Consider the following 7,363-nt stretch of genomic DNA (forward strand, 5'->3'; position numbering starts at 1 on the left):
AGGGGACGTGGGTTTGTACCCCGGTCCGGGAGGATCCCACATGCTGCGGAGCGGCTGGGCCCGTGAGCCATGGCCGCTGAGCCTGCGCGTCCGGAGCCTGTGCTCCACAACGGGAGAGGCCACAGCAGTGAGAGGCCCACGTACCGCAAAAAAAAAAAAAAAAAAATCTTAGGCAGAAACCAAAGAAGTAAAACCTGGATAAACATGAAGCTGTTTGGATAGAGGTGGAAGTGGGGGACCTGGGACTGTCTTCTTTCCTCTATCCCCTGGATCCTTAGCACAGCTAGGATGACAAAGGCCCCATCCCAGATCAGAGGTTCTGCAAAGTCAGGAGTCTAACATCTGAGTCCATTGGACTGTGGGACCCTGGGGAGAGGAGCTGTCTCTTAATTAACTTAGCATAGTGCCAGGTTCACAGCAGGTACTCAATAAATGTGAAAAGAAGGGAGGAAATGAAATGATAGAAAAAAGGAAGAGAAGAAAATATTGCTACAGAGTTCTAGAGGGGGCCTGAGCCATTCAGATATCCTTAGGATGTTCTTTTTCGTTTTGCTTTGACCTAGAACTTTCTTGCCTTTTCTAGAAACTAAGGCCACAAACTGAAACTCAATCAGGCACTGGAGAAGTAGAGGTGATTGGAAATGGACTTAAATCTCCAACGAGGCCAAAGGGTTAAATCGCTGTTTCAGACCAATTGGGGATTGACTGGCTGAGAGTTAAAAAGGGAAGTTGGGAACTGGTTGGGAGCTAGGGAGGCAGGTTTTCTTCTGGGCTGCTTGCTAAGGGTTTGGCATTTCACCTGCTAGATGGCGCTGTCCTCTAAGGAAAGACGCCAGCTCTGCTCTAACGGGGCTCACTCAAGGAACCAGGAACAACTGAAGTTGAAAAGAATTGATGGGCAAGAGGCAGAGGGGATGGAGGATAGCCCTTTCCGCAGCAGCAGCATCTCCTTTTGCGGTGGCTCTGGTTCCCTTTATTGATCTTATTTTTCAGCATGCGTGTTCATATACCACACCTGAAAAGTCACAGGGCCTTTTGCTCTGAACAAAAGTGAATAAGAAATTGTGTGTGTGTGTGTGTGTGTGTGTGTGTGTGTGTTTTGTGAGGAAGGGACAGGGAAGGTCACTGAGGCTACAACTTACAAATGACATGCCCCAGCCCTGGTGTTTGGCCTTGACTTAAATGAGATCAGTGGGAAGAAGAAACAGTCAGTCCTTTCTCCATGCTGCCTGCCAAGCTGGACGCCTCAGACTCCTTGAGCTTTACTCCAAAGCCACTAGCTCAGCTCCAAATTGTGGGGGCATACTGCTTGTAGGGACCGAGGCTCCCTCTCCCCGGGCACTGTTAGTGTTAGGCTGATGTGCTGGCTCTGGGTCTGCCGAAATCAGGGATGTGGCCTGCAACTACTCCCACTCTATCAGCAGCCAGAAGGAAGGAAAACAAAGATAAGGGCTGGGGGGATGGAACCAGCAGGGGACCTAAGAGGAGGGACGGGAGGGTTGAGGAAAGACAGGGGACAAGGGAACAAAGAACAGAGGTGAAGGGTGAAGGGGATGGGGGGGGTGAGAGAGGGACACGTAGGACCAGGTGTCCAGAAAGAAAGGAAAGGGCCATGCAGGGGAGCCAGTGGAGGAGAGAGGATGGATCAGTGGAGGAAATGAGAAGACCAGGAAGCCGGAGTGGAGCTTTCAAGTCGGTACTAAAGCCAGGAAACTTAAAAAGCAGGGGAAGGAGGTTCTGTCAGGAAAACAGGAAAACAGAGGAAGAGGAAGCCTAGTAATTAGAGAAAACCTGACCAAGGGCCCAAAAGGAGAGGAAAACCACTGTGACAGGGAGGTTGCAGAAAAGCAAGGCAGCAGGTAGTGGTAGCAAGCTTTGAAGCAGGAGGGTGGAAGCAAGGGAGGCAGAGAGCAGTGCTGGGAAGGAGAAAAGGAACGAGGAGATGGAATGCGCAAAACCCAGCACGGTGGAGAGCAAGGGAACTGGGAAGGAACCAGTAAAAGAATGCTAACCTTATGGTCGTAAAAACCAGAATGTGTGTATTTTGGCCTGCGGCCATGGTCCAGGAGACACAGCGTGACTTTTAAGCAAGTCGTGGAGTGGTTGTGTCCACACGTTAGTAGCTTGTCCTGGTCTGCTGCTTTGAAATGCAGCTGCTCTGAGTTGCCCACTTGTTGGCTGGTAGCCTGTTACTGGGGACATCAGATGAAACCCACTCTCCACACCTAAGGTATCCCCGCTCAATTTATGGTGCTCTAAGTTCAGAGGCACCAACTTTTCTTCCAGGGCAGTCGCTGCCCTTTGCAGGCCAAGAGTTGAGATGTGTATCCTGCGGGGTGACCTGCTCGCTGTCTCTTGAATCAATGGTCCCTTGGAGGATGTTTCTCGCTGGGACTGGTGCAGAGGCTCTGGAAGGGCAGAGGGGGTGATATGTTAAAGGTAATACAGGATGGAGGTTAAGGGAAGGGACCCTGGAGTCTGATAACCACAATTTGGTTCCTTGTTTTACCATTTTACTGTATAAACTAGCATATATTTCTTAGCCTCTCTGAGCCTCAATTACTCATCTGTAAAATCGGGCTCCTAATTATACCTATCTCATAGGGTTCTGATGAATCTTAAACGAGATAATCTGTGGGGCTAGCAGAGTGGCTAGATCATATAGATGCTCATTAAATGTTAGCTGTTCTTTTTATTACGGTTTAAAGACCAGATAACTCTGTGTGTGTGTGTGTGTGTGTGTGTGTGTGTGTTTGGGGGGATCAGTCCTTGAATGAAGAGTAAGGGGCTTAGTTTTTTTAAAATTTTATTTAATTTATTTTCTTATACAGCAGGTTCTTATTAATCCATTTTATACATATTAGTGTATATATGTCAATCCCAATCTCCCAATTCATCCCAACACCACCACCACCCTGCCAATTACCCCCTTGGTGTCCATACGTTTGTTCTCTACATCTGTGTCTCTATTTCTGCCCTGCAAACCGGTTCATCTGTACCGTTTTTCTAGGTTCTACATATATGCGTTAATATACGGTATTTGTTTTTCTCTTTCGGACTTACTTCACTCTGTATGACAGTCTCTATTTCCATCCACATCTCTACAAATGACCCAATTTCATTCCTTTTTATGACTGAGTAATATTCCATTGTATATATGTACCACATCTTCTTTATCCATTCATCTGTCGATGGACACTTAGGTTGCTTCCATGACCTGGCTATTGTAAATAGTGCTGCGATGAACATTGGGGTGCATGTGTCTTTTTGAATTACGGTTTTCTCTGGGTATATGCCCAGTAGTGGGATTGCTGGGTCATATGGTAATTCTATTTTTAGTTTTTTAAGGAACCTCCATACTGTTCTCCATAGGGGCTGTATCAATTTACATTCCCACCAACAGTGCAAGATGGTTTCCTTTTCTCCACACCCTCTCCAGCATTTGTTGTTTGTAGATTTTCTGATGATGAAGAGGCTTAGATTTGAAGGTATTTTAGCAAGAGAACGATCTGTGCAAATCATTGTTTGTGAAAATAGATCCAGCAGTGACATATGACTCCTTTGGGGAATAGGAGAGACCATTTTGGTGACCAGAGCATGCATGAGATAGTGGGTGCCTGGACTAGGGATGGGGGTGGTGCTGAAAAAAATGTAAAGGGTATTTTGAGAGGCAGCCCAAACCCCAAAACCTTTATGATTGGATGGACAGGTGGTGGGAGAGGGACATTTTAAGCGTGACTCCAAGGTTTGGGGGCCTAGAGCAGGGGTCAGTGGGAGCTCTCAAGCTAAGAATGATTTTTTACATTTTTAAAGGATTGTTAAAAAAAAACAAAGAAGAACTCATGACAGAGAAAGGATGTGGTCTGCAAAGCCTAAAATATTTCCTATTTAGCCCTTTACGGAAAGAGTTACCCTATCTCTGGCCCAGCCTATGGTATCAGAAGATGACTTTGCCCCAGAAATCAGGAAGCCTGGAGAGGTACAATGTCCCCCAGAAAATTAGAGCATTGGGACTAAAGCTGGAGCGAGGTTTGTGTGAAAAATATACAAATTTGGGTCATATATTCATTCCACAAATATTTTTTGAATGTGGCTCAGGAGATTGACAGACCTGGTTGAATCCTGGCTCCATCTTCCTACCTGTCACCTTCACCAAGTTATGAATCTCTGTGTGTCTCACTTCTTTCCACTTGTAAAATGTGGATGACAATTATACTTACCTCCTGGAATTTTTTTGGGAAGATTAAATGTGATAAGACATGTAAAGCCTTTAGGCAGTGTCCGGCACACACCGCATAATAAATATTAACTTTTATTGTTATTGGGAACCTAGAAGCCCGGAGATGGAAATGAACATGGCATGTGCTAAACAACAGTAAGAGGGTGAACTGGTTTGATAAATAACAGTAAGCAAATATCACTTGCCATTATTATTATCATCAATATCATCATTCTTTTCCTGTTGTTAGAACTTGGGGTCTGGTCTTGGGACCTCAGTGTTCTCATTCGTAAAGCATGAGGTTTGCTAAGATCCCTTCCAGCTCTGTCTTTTTAATTTTTTGTCAATTCCTTGGTCCTTCCCCATTTCACTTTCTCCCTTCCCTCTGTGCAATTACAAACACACTTAACTCTCTTTGACATTTCTGACAGCCAGGTCATCTCTTCCCCATCCTCTTTAAAAATCCTGATCATGTAAGAGCTGATTCTGTTTTCCCTCCATTCCCAGTGAGCTCTTCCTTTTGCAGCCCCTCCCCCTTCGGGCATTTCCAACAAAAGAGTCTGGTCATTTTTCATGCAGTATCAGCCAAACGTCAGCCTCTGAAGCATTTGTCCTTGATTCTCTGAGTGTCGGAAGTTCTCCGTCTTCCCACTAGGACTTTCTGAGAGCATGGAGTGGATCCCAGAATTTCTAATCCTCCCTGCTGCAACTGAGCCTCTTCCCACACTTTGAGAAAAAGGATTGGGAAAAAAATGCCTGTGGAGGAGTAAGGCCTGGCCGGCTCGCTGCTGCGCGGGGTTTGTGCTGGCCCGCAGCTGTGCCCCGCCGGTTACCTACTGCTGCTTTGAGAGGCCAGTCAGGGGAGAGAGATTAGGGCCATCAAGATAAGGCAGAGAATATTCAAACTGGAGGCAAAAAGGGGCTTGTTTTTCCAATAGTAAGTAATCAGGGAACGGGAGGAGGTAATTTGCAGATTAGGAAAGTGAACAAAGAACATAAAATTAACTTTATAGCAAAGAGGAGCACAGTCTGTTTGAAGAAATAAACCTCCATAAAGCATTATTGTTGATAAAATCAGACTGTTGATTTAAACTAAATAGGAAATATGACCAAATCAGGGTGAGGAGGGGGGTTCAGTGGAAGCTGGGGTTGAAACTTCAGGAGGTGATGGAAGGCTGGTTTGGGCTTGAGAGACCTGATGTGGCATGGGGTGTGTGTGTGTGTGTGTGTGTGTGTGTGTGTGTGTGTGTGTGTGTGTGTGTGTGTGTGTGTGTGTGTGTGTGTGTGTGTGTTGATATGTGTGTATGCACGTGCATGTGTGTTGAGGGAGAGATGTAGTATTAAAGCAAGGATGGCATAGATAAGAGGAATGTGCCTTTCCAAGTCACCTAAACTGCCTTCATTTTGGGATTGCCTTTATTTCAGTGGATAAGAACAGATACTACACTTGATCTTAGCCAAAAGGCCAAGAAGTGATAAGATTATCTTTATTTTAAAAGTGGCCCTGACTTCCAAGCACTGGTAGACAGCACATATGCTCTTGCACACAGCCAGTCCCAACCCTACCTTCTCCTATTTTTAATTCTCAAATACCCACCTGAAACACCAGTAACTCTCCCTGTGAACACCAGTACTGACCTAGGTACCAAAGTCCAGGAATTCCAAGGTCATGCCTTTGATCCCAAGGAGGTTTGGGCAGGGCTTCTCTCCCCTTTATCACAGACAGGTTGACCAAATTAAGGTAATACCCCTGCAGCGGGCAGTGAGAAATCCACCTCTGTGCTGTTAGCTGCCCTATAGTTCTCTGTGCTGAGCCTTCCTGACCCCACATGGACTAGGAGGGAACACTTACATGGTTTTTGTTGTCTTTGACTTGCTGAGGAAGGACTCTTCTCAAGAACCGAGTTGCAGAGAAGCATCCCTGTGTAGCAGTGTGTACAAGTCTTCATTTCCCCCTCTAGGTCCATTATCCTCTTTTGTCCGTCTTGCTCTGATCCCTGGAAGCCACAGCCTGGGAATTCCCTATTTTCTGGCTTTCTGGATGGTCCAGCTTCTGAGAGGCACCTTATGAGAGGCCGGAGGAGAGAGAGAGGGCAGGCTGCAGACTGGCAGTGGCTTTCTCTTCTGAAGTCCAGAGCTCTCGAACTATAGCTTAAGGCTCAGCTACGGGTTTCTCTGGGTTCGGGGCATTAGCCTTGTCCCTTCAGGCACAGAGGTGGTCCTGGCCCCCCTGCAGCTGCTGCACCTGGAATGCATCACCAGCCTTTGTTGGCTTCCTTTAAATGTGTCCTTGCTTTTAACAGTCTTTTCATTATGCTCTCTTCTAATACTCCTACTTGAGTGTGCCATTCTTGTAGGACCCTGGTGGATACAAGTGATTGCAAGTTCCTGTCTGGAAATGAGAAAGCCTGGGTCATTGTAGGTCATTGGGCAAGTTGCTTCTCCGTACTCACCTCAGGTTCTTCATCTGTGAAATGGGCATGATGGTGAGGTCATCTTTCAGCTAAAACATGCTAAGATTCTGTTTCCGCTAGTGGTGTAGGGGGCAGGGCTTTGGAGGAAAAAGAAACAGGTTTGAATCCTGGTTTTGACACTTACTAGGTGTGTGGCCTTGGCCAAGTCTTAATCTCTTTGAATCTTTGTTTCATCATCAGTAAAACAGGGAAGATAACCCTTTCCTTGCAAGTTGAGGGGGAGGGTTAAAATTACATGTATGGAAGCAATTAAAGCAGTTCTCATGATACAGAAGGCATCCAATCCACGTGAGAGCCTTTCTCTTCTTTCCAGGCTATCTTTTTTTTTTTTTTTTTTTTTTTTTTTTGCAGTACGCGGGCCTCTCACTGCTGTGGCCTCTCCTGTTGCAGAGCACAGGCTCCGGACGCGCAGGCTCAGCGGCCATGGCTCACGGGCCCAGCCGCTCCGCCGCATGTGGGATCTTCCCGGACCGGGGCATGAACCCACGTCCCCTGCATCAGCAGGCAGGCTCTCAACCACTGCGCCACCAGGGAAGCCCTCCAGGCTATCTTGAAGGGAAAATACCTGAGCATGAGGGGAAAGAAGTTTGTAGCTTCTGGAGGTTCCCATTCTTTTCACCTCTAAGTCTGTTTATTTATATTTGCTGACATCTCAGGTTACAGACTCCCA

At 46.5% G+C, this 7,363-nt stretch overlaps 1 pseudogene; it reads right to left on the reverse strand.

Annotated features, from left to right (window-relative positions):
• Positions 1-5,565: 5,565 nt before the first annotated feature.
• LOC132518960 (U2 spliceosomal RNA) lies at positions 5,566-5,696 on the reverse strand (annotated as a pseudogene).
• Between the last annotated feature and the right edge of the window lie 1,667 nt (positions 5,697-7,363).

The sequence above is a fragment of the Lagenorhynchus albirostris genome, chromosome 3 (assembly GCF_949774975.1).
Source record: "Lagenorhynchus albirostris chromosome 3, mLagAlb1.1, whole genome shotgun sequence".
NCBI classification, from domain to species: domain Eukaryota; kingdom Metazoa; phylum Chordata; class Mammalia; order Artiodactyla; family Delphinidae; genus Lagenorhynchus; species Lagenorhynchus albirostris.